Source organism: Anomaloglossus baeobatrachus, chromosome 6, assembly GCF_048569485.1.
Source record: "Anomaloglossus baeobatrachus isolate aAnoBae1 chromosome 6, aAnoBae1.hap1, whole genome shotgun sequence".
Lineage (NCBI taxonomy): Eukaryota > Metazoa > Chordata > Amphibia > Anura > Aromobatidae > Anomaloglossus > Anomaloglossus baeobatrachus.
Window position 1 is genome coordinate 92916587 of NC_134358.1, and position 17933 is coordinate 92934519.

Below are 17933 nucleotides of genomic sequence, written 5' to 3' on the forward strand. Positions count from 1 at the left end.
CCAAGCAACCAAGAAGAAAGGAGACTTCAGAGCTGTGAGCTGCACAAAAAATACCCCTTTAATGTACCTTTGAATTTTCCTGTTTATGAAGCATGAGGTCAGGATTTACTTTTTTTCTTAATGTGGTAAGTATATGACTCGCCTCAGGGCTATGGGGTACTCGGTCCCGGGCGGTGTAGTGCTGGGATGTGTCACTGGGTGGCCGTTGCCCGGTTCCGTGACCCTGGGGGTTGCTTTAAAAGGGGTTATGAACAGGGGAATAGTTAATAAAGTTTATGTCGTGATCCCACTTGCAGGTTGCGGTTATGGTGATGGAACCGGCGCTGCACAGTTCTCCCTACTGGGGCTGGTGTTGGTGGCAGCCTGGATGTTGAGCCTTCCGCAAGTAGGGCCAGAGCCCTAGGGGGGGTAGGTGATGGAGTTTAGGTGCGGAAAGAAGGTAGGCCATACAAGGGATTGCAGTGTAACTGGTTCTCTTTTCTCACAGCAGGTGGATGGCTGGTACCCGGAGGAAGGCTGGTTCTCACTGCTGGTCCCCTTAGTCCCAGTGCCAGTTTGGTGACCTGGTGCCTTCTTTCCCCTGCACCTTTCTCAAGTTGGTGGGTCCCCGTGACTTGGAGCGTCTTGGGATCCCCTCCTGTTAGTCTCTCAGTCTCTTGTCCGTACGGCAGGCAGTGTGAACCCTGTAGGGTCGATGTTCTCTTCCGTTCCCTGGTTCTCCCATTACTGCTGGCACCCCCGGACTTCTAAGGTCAGTGAGGTCCTGGATGATCACCTCACTGTGCAGATTTTATCAGGTCTGCCTGGAGCGTTTGCCTGACCTAGGGTTCTGTACCCTGTCGGTGCTATAGTTCCGGGAGTACTCCACCATACTCCACCGGCAACCACACGCCTGGGCCCCCAAGGTCACCGTTACACTCCCATATCAGTGCAGTTATGTCCGTCTCCTCTCACTTCCACTTGCTAACTCTAACTGACTGTCCGTCCCCTCCCACCTGGTTGTCGTCTAGTGGACTGGATCAGCTCCACCCCTGGGTGGCCATCCATTGGGTCCAACTCAAGTCTGTCACAAGGTTTATGGATGGGAAGGGGAAAACTGGGATTGTAATGTGTTTTGCTGTTACCGGCACTGGTCCTCCAGGTCCCTGGGGGTAGGCCCTGCATCTTTGACAGGATGCAGTACCTCTTAGTGCCCTGATGGGTTTATGGCACTCCTGACCCGGTCAGGCACCACTGAGTACTGCACCCATGCTGGGACAGTACTTCCAGGTAATCCTAAGGGCCAGAACGAGGTGTGTACGCACAGACACATAGCAACCAGGTCTTCCACACCTTTAGAGGGGACCCTTGGGTAGTCTCCAGAGGGGGCTAGCTTTCAAATCTCATCAAGAGGTGGAGCGGAGTGGCTGGGAGCTAAAGTGCAGAGGTTGTCAGGAAAGTAGGGAGAGAACCAGTCTGGTAGTGGAGCGCGGCAGTTGCGAGGCGGACACGCACGCTCACACTAGTCAGACCCTGCGCGGTGTAGTGACAGTTGGCGGGGAGAACGGTCACCGAGTAGTCAGAGAAAGAGGAGCTCCTGGTGACTAGACACGTACGGGGACAGGTCCCTAGAGCAGACTCCAGTTTAACTATCTGCTAAACCTGCCGGTGAGGGGAACTACAAGTACCTCACCAACCACACAGAGTCTGAGCCTCACCAGCAACGCAGAGACTCATAAGGAGACAGTGCTTGAAGCCATCTCACCTGGTCCACGCTGCCGGCAAACGGGCCAAACACAGGGGAGAAAAGGCAGTTGCTACTCCCTGGATAGACCCCTATGGTACTTCATGTCAGGGGGTTATCCAAACACAGAAGTGCTAGGAAGGCGAGCTAACTAGTCACCCTCAAACTGGCCCGAAGGAGCCCCTGGTCCTACCTGGTTACTCACAGCAACGCCCGGGTCAGCTCACAGCAACAACATCTGAGTGAGTAAAAACGAGTTAAAAGACTTTTGGACTCCGCTTGTATTATTCCGGGACCTGCTACCTTACACACCTGAGCTCCTGGGGCCTGCCTCACTCACGGGAGGCTACAACATCTGACTGCAGACTCCATCAGCTTCAGACACTCATAAAACCTGCAGTGGCGGTCATCCATATCCCTGACCGCAAGCCGTGAGTGGCGTCATGACACATATTTAAAACTGACATACCTGTTTACCACATTGAAGAAGCCCTGTGGCGTCCCTGAAGCTGGATCTGTACCCCTTGGACGACACATCTTCAGGGGCGCTACATATAGATACAAACTTGTTGGTTGTTTTGAAATAACATTTTGCAGATATTATCAGCAGGTTTGACTTTTCATTACACCAAGAGCAGTGCTAGTGATTAGAAATATCTCTATGGGTTAGGCCCCCTTCACACATCAGTGACTCCGGTACATATGACACTGTTCTCATATGTACCGGAATCATGGACATACGCAGACTCGTTAAGTCAATGGGTCTGCGCACACATCAGTGATTTCACAAGGACCGTGTGTCCGTGCGGCGCACACGCACGTCTGTGTGTTCTGCACGGAGACAAGTCCATTTTTCTACGGCAGCACTGATCTCACACGGACCACAAAGATACGATCAGTGTGACACGTACCAGAGAAAACACGTGTCTGTGAAATAAAATGCTTTTCTATACTCACCTGTCTCCAGCACTGCTGTCTTCGGCGCTGCTGTCACTTGCTTCCAGGCCTGCTCATTATGCTCATTGCATATTTACTACACCGTGGAACCGGAAGCAAGTGTGACTGGAGAGACATCAGCACCACGGACAGCAGCTGTGTGGACAAGTGAGTATAAAGTTCCTGCTTTAAAGGCCCTGGCTCACACGCACACACACAGATAGATCTGTGGCAGATCTGTGGCAGATCTGTGGCAGATCTGTGGCAGATCTGTGGCAGATCTGTGGCAGATCTGTGGCAGATCTGTGGCTGCAGTGAAATTGTGGACAATCAGTGCCAGGTTTGTGACTGTGTACAAATGGAACAATATGTCCATGATTTCACTGCAACCACAGATCTATACTCACAGCAGAAAAGAGGGCAGCCAGTCCAGTTAGCCCAGGCCAACACATCTAATGCACCAACAGGATGCAGACAAACCTCTCAACATGATGGACACTTCACAGGTGCAAGATAAATTGCACACTAGTGGCGTGCATAGGGCACTGTTCACACTCATATGCGCATGGTGTCCAGCCAGCAACCTATTACCACGCCCTTACTATTAGATTAGGCGAGTTACCCGGACACTACTCACTGCAGCACACATGGGACAGAAACTCCACTATGCATGGCCGTATTAAGAGGCCTGGCTGCACCCCGTATAAAGAAAGTGCAAAAAATATATAAAATATATATGAGGTATTAGTTAGTAAATTGGCCAATGTACATAAGCCTGCAATCCTTATCACGGATCCTCATACTTACAAGTCCCTACACTGATAAATATCAAAAATAGCAACAAAAAGAGGAGATAAAAACTCCCCAAAAATGTAATATAAAATATACTCACAGCAGAAAAGATGGCAACCAGACCAGTTAGCCCAGGCCAACACATCTAATGCACCAACAGAATGCAGACAAATCGTATGCGCTGCAGTGAGTAGTGTCCGGGTAACCCGCCTAATCTAATAGTAAGGGCGTGGTAATAGGTTGCTCGCTGAACACCATGCGCATACGAGTGTGAACAGTGCCCTATGCGCGCCACTAGTGTGCAATTTACCTTGCACCTGTGAAGTGTCCACCATGTTGTGAGGTTTGTCTGCATCCTGTTGGTGCATTAGATGTGTTGGCCTGGGACTGGTTGCCCTCTTTTCTGCTGTGAGTATATTTTATATTATATTTTTGGGGGCGTTTTTATCTCCTCTTTTTGTTGCTATTTTTGATTGCAACCACAGATCTGCCTCTTGCAACCAAGATTTATCTCTGTGTGTGACAGGGCCTTAAGTGTGCTATCACGGATAGCACACAGAGAACATACGTGTGCCAAAATCATGGCACACAGAGGGCCAACACATAAGTGAAAAATGTGTGTGCTTTTCACCAACGTGTGAAAGAGGGCTTAGAGGTGGCTGTAGGGAGAAAGAGGACATTGTATATGTGACGCCCTGGACTAGTCAGGTCGTCCCAGGTAGTCCCATGCACACACACACCCCCTCCCCTTAGAAATGTGACAGCAGCCAAACTACAAACCTTTGTCACCACCCTCTGGGTTTTATGTTCACACCAGGGGAACGGAGCCAGGTGATTGGCTCCACCCACCGAGGAGTTCACAGGCCCGGAGGCGGGAAAACAGTGAGTGGGAGTTGAGTCTTGACAGAGAGTGAGGAGAGTCAAGTTCAAGGACAGACCTGTGCTCAGGCCTGCCAAAGACTACACTAGGTGTCTGGGTTGGAACCCAGGCACCTTTGGCAAAGAGGCAGACGGTGGTGGCTTCCTGCAGGAGCTGGGAATACAGCCGGTGGAACCGTAGGGACCGGGGTCGGGCGGTGGCCCGCCGGTACCGAACCGGGGAACCGATTGGAAACCGGAGCTCCAGGAGTGGTACTCATACCCAGTACGAGGCCCAGAAAAAACTAGGCTAAGTCGAATCAACTGATTGAGGACTGGACTTTAGGACCTTTCCTACACAAGACCCGAATGAAGACAACAGCCCAACCATTAGGGTAAAGCCACTGCCAAGGCATAGAGACCCAGCGTCTATGGGCAAACAGGGCTCTTCCGACACACAGCAAGCCGGGGAGAGGACTACCATTGCTTAGGCATAGGAGTCATAACGTCTACACTAAAGAGGTGCAGGAGAAAGGCGGAACCCACCAACCTGTTAAGGGGAAGCTGCAGCCGGCTGCGGGCACCGTTCATCATCCCGTTTGGTTTACCAGAGACTCCAGTGTGTTGTATCATAGTGAGTACACCAGTGCCTTCGGGCCGCGCACCGCACCGCACTAGCACCCAGCACGCATCCATCCCCTCGCTTCAGCACCCCCCTCGGGCCCCTGGGACCATCACCCCCATACCCAAGGAGGGGGTCAACACCAAGCTGTGCAACACCGTCCCAAGGAGCCTAGTTAATGGCAGCGGTGGTGTCCATCCATTCACCACAACTCGTGGGTGGCGTCACAAACGTAAATCCCCTACAAACCACCACGGCTCCGGCCGTGGATCTCCCCACCGAAGTCCCTACGTGTAGCGTCAACCCCCCCTTTCAGAGCGATGTGACCCTCGGGTCCGTGGAAGAGCTAGAGCCACCCACCGACGAGCACGGATTTGAGCGGCTTGGCAGCCGGGGCGGTACACATCCCTATCACAAGAGTGAATAGAAGTAAAGTAGTCTTTGGTACGGCAGAGAAAACCAGAAAACAAACTTCAGATAATGAGGAAAGCAGGTGAAGAGGAAAAAGATACAGGGTAGAAGCTGTGATGATAAATGAGTCCATGAAGAAAGCAGCATCATTAACACTCAGACCTCATACCCAGCTTATATTACTGGGAAATCACTTTCACAAGCAAATAATCTGAAACATTGGTCATATGGCAAACTGCATATCATGAGGTATGAAAATGAATGAAGACTCAAATTCAGTCTTAGGATATGTCAACATTAGTATAATGCTCTCCATACTATGTTAAGATTTCCATCAAAATCCATGAAAAACTGTATTCTGAAAAGAACTGACAGAGCCCTGACTTACCATTCAATTGAATGAGGCTGATGGAGTCACTTGGACACTGGCCTCCATTCTGGCAGTATTTGGGGTTTTTTTTAAAAAATGTGGAATTTCCCATCAGGACTCTGTCAAGATTCGCAGTGAAGTATAACTTATTGGGGATTGCAACTGAAGCCCCAGTGAATTGATCAGTGGAAAGCAGTAGAGATGAGTGAACCCGAGATTTGGTTTTCAAACCGAACACCGACTTTAAAAACCAGAGTTTGGCTTCAGAGATTGAATGCTTTTTTGTGCAAACTTCACTTGCGCAAGCAGTGCTGTGCTCAGGTACGCTCACTGCTCAAACCTGTGCGAGCTTCCTGCAGTGTTTGAACGGCACACACTGGGGGTAACAACAGCATGATCGGATGTAGCGTGCAACAAAAAAAAAATTGAAAAAGCCCGCCCTCCCTTCGTCCCCGGGAAGTAATCTGCTTATGGCTGGCTGTATAACGTCGGAAAGTCAAAAAAAAAATCAGTGATTTCGAACCAGGGTCGGTAAGGTTCGAACCAGTGGAAGTTCGGTTCATTTGCTGTCAGTGAGCCGAACCTCCAAAGGTTCGCTCATCTTTAGAAAGCAGTGCATTCATTGGAATCTAGCCTTACATTAGCACACTCTTCTTACAAATAATAATTCTTACAACTATATCACATTTTTGTGGATAATTGTTATACTGTTCAAATCATTTTGTCATAAATTAACATTTTAGTTGACTATAGTTTTAAAAGTCATTTGATAATCCCCATATTTTATTGTATACTTGTCTGTGCCACTAAAAAACAAACAAGAAAAAAAACAAAAAGAAAAATTGTATGAAAAATACCCTGACTATAAATAAATAAATTGCAAGTGCTTAATAACAGGGTATGCACCTGGCGTGGCTGCGGCCTGGGCTTGGCGGGCCGCATCTGCGGCATGGATTAACGTCGCCGCTGCGGCGGGATCTTGCTTGTCCGAGCGGGGTATCGCTGCTGGGGCCTGAGCTGGACGGGCCGGGCTTGGCGTTGCTGCTGCGGTGTGGATGGGCGTCGCCGTGCCGGGCGTCTCTCCAGGGACCGCGGGCATGGCAGCGGGGGTTGGGGCACTCGCGCCGGCAGGGGCAGCATGAGACTCACCCAGATCTAGGCCGGAGATGCTCTGCAGCAGGATCAGCATTGCTGGTGTGGACTCTGGATGGACGTGGGCATCACCCCCACGCAGGCCTCGCTGCACAGACTTCTGCAGACTCCTCAAGGCCAGCACCATCTCCTTCCCCCACACGGCTGTCTCCCGTCCGCTCTGCTTCTTCATCCCGTCAGCCATCCTTACGACCTCAGCCTCCAGCTCAGCGGCGGTCACAGGCCTGATCCAGGAGAGCTCCCCCTGGCCTCCGCTTACAGGAGCCATTTTCTCTCTTCCTCCAGACAGCAGCATTAACTGCCAGTCAGTTTCTTAGCGCGCCATTTTTCTCTCCTCCGCTCTCCATAGCGGGCACTGCTTCGCGCTCCTTTTCTTAGACAAGGGGGCGGGGCTTCTTCTTCGCACCCTTTCTGCTGGCACGCCCCCCTTCTTCCCGCTCTTAGCAGCGCTAATGGTGGCAGTTCTCACAGTAACACAGTTCTTTCAGAGGCGCACAGTACCCGGTGGGACCGAGCACGAAATCCTGTTCACAGCGCCAAAGTTGACTCGCCCACCCCAGGGCTATAGGACACCCGGTGCCGGGCCGGACTAGTCCGGTGGTAGTCAGTGGTGGCTGGGCCCGGCTCCGTGGCCCTGGTGGGTGTCAGTAGAATATGTGGCTTGATGAATAAAGTTTGTGTTCGTGACGCCACCTGTGGTATGTGTGGCGCCCCAGGACCTGGTCGCCACAACAGCATTGCCCTCCCAAAGGGTTAATGCTGAGCCTGGAGGTAATTGGGAGATCTATTGGCCAGTAAGTTAACACCCAACACAGTTCTCCCTCCAGCCAGCAGAGGGAGCTCTGAACCTGGAACTTCAGGGAGCATTCCTTAAGTCTGGCTGAAGGGAGGAAGGAGTGGTTAGTCTGGAGACAGGAGTGAAAGAGGACAGACGGAGAGTAGTGCTGCCTTGTGAAACTAGGGCCTAGTGCTGGGATAGCTTGGCCCAGTGAAGCAAGGGGAGCAGTGAGGCACAGCAGAGACTCGGACATCGGAGTCTGTAGTTGCCAGGGCATAAAATCCATCCCTGGTAGCTGAATCCGGAGGGCAGGAGAGCTGCAAGCCCCCTGGCCCAGAAAGTAAACTGAGGGTACAGCTGCATCCCAAGGGCCCGGTGTGGACTCCAGCAGAGAAGCACCAGAGAGGGCCTGCGCAGTCTACCCCACAGAAAAAGGGACGAACCACCAGTCCCAGCAGCAGGAGGGCAATTGCAAACCCAAAGTGCAGTGTCCTAAAACAACAAAGAAAGATTAAGGAGTAGGCCTCATACTCAACTGGCCAAAGATCACCCCAGGCACTTCCAGGCCGGCCGGATCATCTGTACCATCTGTGACGGTCTCCCTGGACTAAACTTCTGCCGAGTAAAAGAGGAGAAGGTAAAGAGACTACTGTTTGTGCCTGTTTCTTTCATTGCTTGTCGGCCCTACACCGTGTTAGTCACACAACACCATAGACTTCCACGAGCACCAACTGTGTCCCGGGGCACCGCTCCACCTGTGGGGAGCAGTACCACCATTGCTGCCACTTCATCACCCCGGAGGCCTTACACAGCAGCGGCGGCTCAATAGCCGCAGACCACAGGTGGCGTCACAAACACAACCATTAACAAGCAAGCCACATATACTACTGACACCCACCAGGGCCACGGAGCCGGGCCCAGCCACCACTGACTACCACCGGACTAGTCCGGCCCGGCACCGGGTGTCCCATAGCCCTGGGGTGGGCGAGTCAACTTTTGGCGTCACGAACAGGATTTCGTGCCCGGTCCCACCGGGTACTGTGCGCCTGAAGAATTGCGCTTAAAAGACTGTGTTACTACGTGTTTCATTGTTTGAAAACTGCCGCCGCCATTAGCCTCGCTGAGCGCAGGAAGAAGGGGGGCGTGCCTGACAAAGAGCGTGAAGGGAGCGCGCCATCAGAGCAGAGCGCTGTTAACCCTGCGCGACCCAGAAGGAAATTTGAAAAGTGAACGGAGCCTGGTAAGGTTCACTAAGGGGGAAGAAGATGTCCGACTCAGAGGGAGAACAGGTGGCTGCCATAGCCCGAGACGCCGCAGCACCAGCCGAAGCAATCCCAGTCGCCGTCGCCCCAGCCCCCGCTGCAGCGCCGGTGATGCCGATCACAATGCCGTACATCCCGGGAGCAGAATAGCTACCGCAGTACTCCGGGGAGTCCCATACCTTGAGTGACTTCAGGGAAAGCCTGCACAGCTTGTTCCGGGTGTATCCTCTGACTGAGAGCCAGAAGGTGGGCATATTAATGGGACAGCTAGCCGGCGCAGCCCAGCGTGAAGTGAAGTCCTGGCCTGATACAGATAAAGGGACAGTAACCCAGATATTGGCCAAGCTAAAGAGTACTTTTGACACCTGCACCGCAGCAGAGATAAAGATGAGATTCTTTGGGTGCAAGCAACGGGCCACAGACAGCATAAGGGACTATGCCTTAAACTTGCAGGAGGCCCTGAAAGCAGTTAAACAGGTGGACCCAGAGAGTGTACGTGAGGAACACAAACTCCTAACTGAGCAGTTCATAGAGGGGCTCCTGTCAGATGCCCACAGGACCCAGCTGCGTATCATGGTCCTGCAGAACCCTGCTCTGGACTTTGCAAAGTTTAAGGACCAGGCCATCCGGGTACTGAGAGAATCTACACCGAATGACCCAGTATCCCTCCGGCCTCTTGCTATCACGTACCCCGGGGTGGTGCCTGCAACACGAGCCGCTGCAGGGGCTGAGGCGCAGTCCCTGGATAAGGACCCCACTGCAGAGCTCAGACAGCAGGTCCAGGAGCTGACCAAGACTGTAGCTGCCCTGGCCAAGACCGTGCAGTCTCTACAAGTGACCCCATCGCCTGCAAGACTCGAGTTGGCCTCCAGCCCAGATGACGTCCCCTGGATGCGACAGAGGAGGATTCCGCCGACCCGAGGCAGAGACACAGACCCGTATGATTCAACGGGACAACCGATCTGCCGCCGCTTCAGCCAGGCGGGCCACATTGCACGACGCTGTCCTTTAAATGGGCCGAGCCTGGGGCCAGGAGCCAACCCCCAGGTGTGAGGAAGCCCGGCTCGACCCCCAGCCGCAGCAAGTATGTGGGAGGACGCCCGGTCCTTCCTATTGTGCTGGATGGGATCCCTTTGAATGCCCTCCTGGATACGGGGTCCCAGGTAACAACCATCCCCTACAAACTGTACAAAAGATATTGGGCTGATTCAGACATTGACCATGGCCCAGATGATGATTTAACAATTGTGGCCAGTAATGGTCAGCCCTTACCCCAAATTGGGTACAAAGAAGTAACCATTAAAGTGGGGCGGGTAGAATTGCCATGTCAGGGGATGATAATTGTAGATATTGATCGCAAAGAATCTGAACCACTGCTAACCATTGGTACAAATGTGATAGAAAATTGTATTGCCGAAGTGATAATTTTGTTGCAACAGGCGTCTGAAACCGCCAGCTCCGGGCAGCAGCGTGCCTTACAGAGGGAGATCAGAGCCCTGATGAGGAGGCAGCAGGTAGAGCTGGCCGGAGGAGAAATTGGCAGTGTGAGGGTAAGTGACCCCCTCCCCATTGCAATACCCCCAAGAAGTGAAATGTTGATATGGTGTCGGGCAGCAATAGGCCTCAAGGGTCAGGATTACCATGCCTTGGTAGAACCGGTGTATTCAGACAGTAGGCCGGGAGTCCTGGTAGCCAGAGGGGTAGCAGACGTCCGCAAGGGGAGAGTGCCCGTCCGTGTCCTGAATTGTGGGGAGGAGGAAGCCAAATTGCCCCGGTACGCCACTGTAGCAAAACTGTACACTGTCAGCAACAATACCATCAAAGCAGTGGAACCCTTGATCCCGTCCGACCAGGCGGAAGACAATGGCTCCAAGGGGCAGCTGGAAGACTGGTGTCAAAAATTACATGTGGGCACCGACTCCACCCCCTCACACCAAAAGCATGGGGTTTACCGGGTGGTACAGGAGTACGAGCGGGTCTTCAGCAAACACCCCCTAGATTTTGGGCAAGTGAAAGGGGTTAAACATCAAATCCCCACGGGTGATCATCATCCCATTAAAGAGAGATACCGCCCTGTGCCCCCCGCACAGTATCAGCGTGCCAAAGAAATGTTGCGGGAAATGAAGGAGGCTGGGGTTATCAGAGATAGTTGTAGCCCCTGGGCAGCTCCCCTAGTGCTCGTAAAGAAAAAAGATGGTACAATGAGAATGTGTGTAGATTACAGGCAAATTAACCGCATTACACATAAAGATGCTTATCCACTGCCCAGAATAGAGGAGTCACTAACAGCCTTAAAGTCAGCTAACTATTTCTCCACCTTGGATCTCACCAGTGGGTATTGGCAGGTTCCCGTGGCAGAGGCGGACAAGGAGAAGACTGCATTCACGACACCAATGGGCCTCTGTGAGTTCAACTGTATGCCATTCGGGCTCTGCAACGCCCCAGGGACATTCCAAAGGTTGATGGAGTGCTGCTTGGCCACCACAACTTTGAAACCGTGCTATTGTACCTGGATGACGTCATAGTCTACTCCAAGACTTATGAAGACCACCTGAGGCACTTAGCAGAAGTGTTTGAGTCCTTGTCAAAATATGGCCTGAAGATAAAGCCATCCAAGTGTCACCTCTTGAAGCCAAAGGTACAGTACCTGGGTCATGTGGTCAGCGCAGAAGATGTGGCACCTGATCCGGAGAAAGTCACCGTAATCAAGGACTGGCCAAGACCCACCACGGTAAAGGAGGTGCGGCAGTTCCTTGGGCTGGTGGGCTACTACCGAAGGTTCATTGATGGTTTCACCAAGGTAGCAGCGCCCCTTCAAGATCTCCTGGTGGGCCAGCCAAAGCAGGCTAAGAAGCAGAGCCCTCCATTTGAATGGAGCAGCCAACTAGAAACATCCTTTCTCACGGGAGAAGAGATTCTGGCCTACCCTGACTACAGCCAGCCGTTTGTACTGTACACAGATGCCAGCAACGTGGGACTGGGAGCAGTTCTGTCCCAGGTGCAGGGAGGCAGAGAGAGGGTGATAGCATACGCCAGTAGGAAGCTTCGGCCCACAGAAAGGAATCCAGAAAACTACAGTTCCTTCAAGCTGGAGTTCCTCGCTATTGTTTGGGCAGTGACTGAACGCTTCAAGCACTATCTGGCGTCGGCCAAGTTCACCATCTTCACGGACAACAATCCGTTGACACACCTGGCAACAGCCAAGTTAGGTGCGTTGGAACAGCGATGGATGGCCCGGCTGTCTAACTTTGACTTTACCATCAAGTATCGGGCTGGCAAGAAGAATAACAATGCTGATGCGCTGTCCAGAATGCCTCACTTACCCGAATCTGGAGAAGACCTGGATGAACTCGAAGAGATAGAGTTACCGGCTTTCCATCATCAGGGTGTTTCCCAGTGTGAGCATGCTGTGGGAGTGAAGCGCTCGAGCCAACGCGAGGTCTCGGTTAACCCATTACTCCACCATAATTGGGAAGAGACACAGAACGGTGACCCGGCTGTGCGATTGGTCAAAGAAAAGCTAGCACAAGCTGAGACTCATCTTGGCCCAGATGCTCCAGAAGAAGCCCAGCAGTTGTGGAAAGAGAGGGGACGACTGTTCACCTACCAAGGCAAGCTCTGCAAGAGATATGTCAACTGGCGAACAAATGAACTTGTCTGGCAGATAGTGGTTCCGCAGAGGGATGCTCCAATGGTCCTAGCAGCTTATCATGATAATGCAGGACACTTCGGGTGGAAGAAGTTGGAGGCCCTACTCCGTGATCGGTTCTATTGGGTGCACATGAGAAAGATGATCGAGAAGTGGTGCCGAGACTGTGGCCCGTGTAACCTGAGGCGGAAGGATGATGCCAGCCAAAGGTCTCCCCTACAGCCAATTGTCACGAGGCAGCCCCTGGAGTTGGTGGCCCTGGACCACGTGAAGTTAACACCAAGCCGGTCAGGCTATGTGTACGCCCTCACCATTGTGGACCATTACTCTCGTTTCCTGGAAGTAGTGCCTGTGAAGGACCAGACAGCCAGAACAGCAGCTAGAGCGTTCCAGGCATCCTTTTGTCGACCTCACGGTTATCCGGAAAGGGTACTGACTGATCAAGGTCCTGCATTCGAGGCCGAAGTGTTCCAAGAGTTCTGTAACATGTACGGCTGTAAGAAAATCCGAACCACACCGTACCACCCCCAAACCAATGGACTGTGCGAGAAAATGAACCATGTGGTTATTGATATGCTGAAGACCCTACCTCTGGAAGAAAGGAACCAATGGCCAGAGAAGTTGCCAGATCTGGTAGACCTGTACAACCATATCCCAGTAAATTCGACCAACTGCAGCCCCGCTTACCTGATGCGAGCCAGACCTGGCAAGTTGCCTGTAGACTTGGAGATGGGGACTGTGTCGCCTGAGGCGGTTCAAGAAATAGAGGATTGGGATACAGAACGGCAGCAGCGGTACCGTAAGGTCCAGGAATGCGTAGAGAGGAGCCTGTCTCAAGCAAGAACGAGACAAGAGCAGCATTACAATCAAACAGCCCCAGCAACTCCCTTAGCACCTGGAGAACAAGTCCTCAAGAAGAAGCGGAGGACGCATAAATTGGATGATTAGTGGGAAAACGAGCCCTACACCATTATCCCCTCCAACTTTGACAATAGTAAGGTATGCCTCATAAGCAAGGATGAAGGCAAGACCTATCAAGCAATTTCTCGAGACCGCCTGAAAGCGTGCCCTGAACGGTGCAGAATCCAAAGAGAAATGGAAGAAGTACAAGGAAGTCCCCAAAGTCAAGAGAAAGAGGGGGAGATGATCCAAACCATCCTTGGAAAATTCCCCAAAACTTGGACCCGAATAAACAATGCCATAGTGGTACCGGTTTTGACGTTTCCGCAGTTGGTCGAGCCAGAAACAGAAAAGATTCCGGATCCACCTAAAGAACCGTCCGCTCCAACACGAGATGACATGCCAGCAGTGGAACAGGAGGATCAACCCCCTGTCAGTGGTGAACCTGTCATACCCTTGCCGACTCTTAGACCACATAGGCAACCATCACGCTTACCTATCGGGGTTAGGCCCACCTGTAGTGCTGAGGTAGAAGACACACCAAGTAGTCAGGGGCAAACACCAGAGCTACGCAGGTCCCAACGCAGCACTCGGGGACAACCCCCTCCAAGGTATAGAGAGTCAACTGTATAAGGGAAAAAGAAGGAGTACTTATTAGAATGTAAATAGTTATGCAAAATGTCTGTAATGTTGTGTACAAAATGTTTTTCTTTTCCTTTGATTGCGAAAATGGACAATTGGGCCACTGGACTATGGGTGGCCAACACCTAAATTGTTCATAGTTAGCACCAGTGTGCTCAACACCCCTGAAGAAAAACCCGTCCGGCGTGCATAGAGTGGGGTCATCAATGCTCTGACGCACGCCCAGAGCCCACGTTGGGGGTTTGATCGCGGCGGGTCCCCCATGGAGCAGTGTAATGGACACCCGGCAGGGAGCCACACTTGACTCTTATAGTAATGTTTAAGTTTGTAACGTTAAAGTATTTGCGCCTCCCATAATGGGATGAAATGTTCTAACATGTCATGTTTGTTTCTACAGTCCGGGAGTACTGAATTTAACTAAGGGGGAGTGTGGCGCCCCAGGACCTGGTCGCCACAACAGCATTGCCCTCCCAAAGGGTTAATGCTGAGCCTGGAGGTAATTGGGACATCTATTGGCCAGTAAGTTAACACCCAACACAGTTCTCCCTCCAGCCAGCAGAGGGAGCTCTGAACCTGGAACTTCAGGGAGCATTCCTTAAGTCTGGCTGAAGGGAGGAAGGAGTGGTTAGTCTGGAGATAGGAGTGAAAGAGGACAGACGGAGAGTAGTGCTGCCTTGTGAAACTGGGGCCTAGAGCTGGGATAGCTTGGCCCAGTGAAGCAAGGGGAGCAGTGAGGCACAGCAGAGACTCGGACATCGGAGTCTGTAGTTGCCAGGGCATAAAATCCATCGCTGGTAGCTGAATCCGGAGGGCAGGAGAGCTGCAAGCCCCCTGGCCCAGAAAGTAAACTGAGGGTACAGCTGCATCCCAAGGGCCCGGTGTGGACTCCAGCAGAGAAGCACCAGAGAGGGCCTGCGCAGTCTACCCCACAGAAAAAGGGACGAACCACCAGTCCCAGCAGCAGGAGGGCAATTGCAAACCCAAAGTGCAGTGTCCTAAAACAACAAAGAAAGATTAAGGAGTAGGCCTCATACTCAACTGGCCAAAGATCACCCCAGGCACTTCCAGGCCGGCCGGATCATCTGTACCATCTGTGACGGTCTCCCTGGACTAAACTTCTGCCGAGTAAAAGAGGAGAAGGTAAAGAGACTACTGTTTGTGCCTGTTTCTTTCATTGCTTGTCGGCCCTACACCGTGTTAGTCACACAACACCATAGACTTCCACGAGCACCAACTGTGTCCCGGGGCACCGCTCCACCTGTGGGGAGCAGTACCACCATTGCTGCCACTTCATCACCCCGGAGGCCTTACACAGCAGCGGCGGCTCAATAGCCGCAGACCACAGGTGGCGTCACAAACACAACCATTAACAAGCAAGCCACATATACTACTGACACCCACCAGGGCCACGGAGCCGGGCCCAGCCACCACTGACTACCACCGGACTAGTCCGGCCCGGCACCGGGTGTCCCATAGTCCTGGGGTGGGCGAGTCATATGCGGCTATTAAGCCGCCGCTGCTGTGTGAGGCCTCCAGGGTGATGATATAGCAGCAATGGTGGTACTGTTCCCCACAGGTGGAGCAATGCCCGGGGCACAGTTGGTGCTCGTGAGTGTCTATGCAGCTGAAATAACAGAGACAACTTCAAGGGTGCAGTTCAAGTTCTTTACTCACAATTCTTGTCTGGGCCCAGGGGCCCTCTGACTGCTGGGACCACTGTCAGGGACCTCCGCCGTTTCTGGGTGATTCAGAGAGTAAAAGCCGGTACCCTTCTCTTTAGTGTCTCTATCTTCTGCTGTCTTCCTTAGCCTTGCCTTTGATAGGATAAACCTGGCTTGACCTCCACTACAGCCTCCAGGCTGGGGGGTCACCTGTCGGCTGATCACCCCTTTTCTGGAAGTTCTGCTATGGGTTCTGGCCCGGGGAGGTTACAACATTCCCTGGGCCTCGGTTTTTACTGTTTGGAGATGATTTTGCACTCCTCCGGTTTCTAGGGACCGTCCCCTGTTGCAGCTTGATCCCTCCACCGATGTTCCTGTGGAGCAGGCCACCGCAGCTCTACAACTATCCGTGGTACCTCTAGGACTGCCCGTGGCCCTGGGACCCCTTCTGTTCTCTGCTTGGTGTCACCTGGACCCTCTGAGTCCCAGGATCTTCACCAGGAAGCGTCTCTTTCTTCTTTTCAGCTCCTGACTGACTTGGAGCTTTCTTTCCTTTCACTTCTCCTCCTTGCCTGCCTCCTGCAGACCTCTTCCTCCTTCCGCACTCTCTCTCAGACTTCTGTTGCTTCCTCTGTGCGGACACTCTGAGCTCACAGAGCTCCTTTCTCTTTCACAGCTACATTCTGGCTCCTCACTCTCTCACTCTCTGAGGTAGACTGAAACTAACTTGACCTTCCTTTCCTTGTCTGCTCTCTGATGGCTCCTCCCACCTCCCCAGTTGCTAAGCTGTAACCTATAGGAGCAGGGATGGGTCTTACGGCCCCTCCCAGCATGCAGCATGGGAGGGTTACTGCCACTGTCCCTGGTCCCAGTATGTACCTAACAAAACAATGGGTGTTGTGTAGATTTACCAGGGGACCGGTGTTCACTCCTTTCCTCATCCAGAATGGGGCATCACACCGCTGGATGGGGTGCAATGTCCTGTGGCGACGGAAGCCTCAGGGGCGCCACAGGTACTTAGTATATACATTTTTGCAAAAAGGTAAGAAGCCATCCCACCTCGTCAAGGTGTACCTGTCTGGAACGGTTCCTAACCAACTAAAGTTAAAAACATTATATATACCTGACTTGTGTCTATGAAAACTCCAATGTGAATGGAGTTTTTCATACAATTTTTCTTTTTGTTTTTTTTCTTGTCTTGAGGCTGCCATTCACATGCTTGTAATGTTGCACGTTTACTGAACATTTGTCACAGCTCAGCTTTTTTGGTGTTTTTTGTCTGTTTTCTTGCTTTAGTGCAAGATGGGGGTGCAGCCCTCCTTATACTGAGACTGGGCAATCATTTTGCTTCCCACTTTGCTATGTATTTAATCTGGGACCCAGCTGACCAATTGGTACCCTTCACATTGGAGTTTTGATAGACACAAGTCAGGTATATAAAATGTTTTTAACTTTAGTTGGTTAGGGACTGTCCCAGATGGGTACACCTTGATGAGGTGGGACAGCTTCTTACCTTTTTGCAAAAATGTATATACTAAGTACCCTGTTATTAAGCACTTGCAATTTATTTATTTATAGTCAGGGTATTTTTCATACAATTTTTCTCTTTGTTTTTTTTTTCTTGTCTTGCGGCTGCCATTCACATGCTTGTAATGTTGCATGTTTACTGAACATTTGTCACAGCTCAAGCTTTTTTGGTGTTTTTTGTCTGTGCCACTACAGCATATAGTAGATTAGCCCTGTCATTTTATCTTTAATTTGTCCTTGTATCATTTTTCAGTTTAGCTTCAGTTTTACAAAAAATAGTGTGTTATACTCGACATGTACTTATTCTTGTGTTTAAAAAAATGGTTTATGAAATTGAAATCATCACTGTATTATGTATCCGTGTTTTCTACTTTCCAGGGAATATCTTTGCTCTAAAAATGAGGTGTATTGCATTCCAGCCAAGTAGTTAAACCTTTGACTTCTCTGTAGTAAAAGCAAGGCTGTGCTCTACATTCCTCAGTTATTTGAGTATGCCTTTTGTTCCGATATTGTAGTGCCATTATAACTCAGCCACATAATATATATATATGTAATTGTACATACTGTATGTATTTGCATTATGTGAAATGTTTGTGAATATATATGTGTAATGTGCTGTATGTGTAAATATGTATTTGTGTTATGTATAA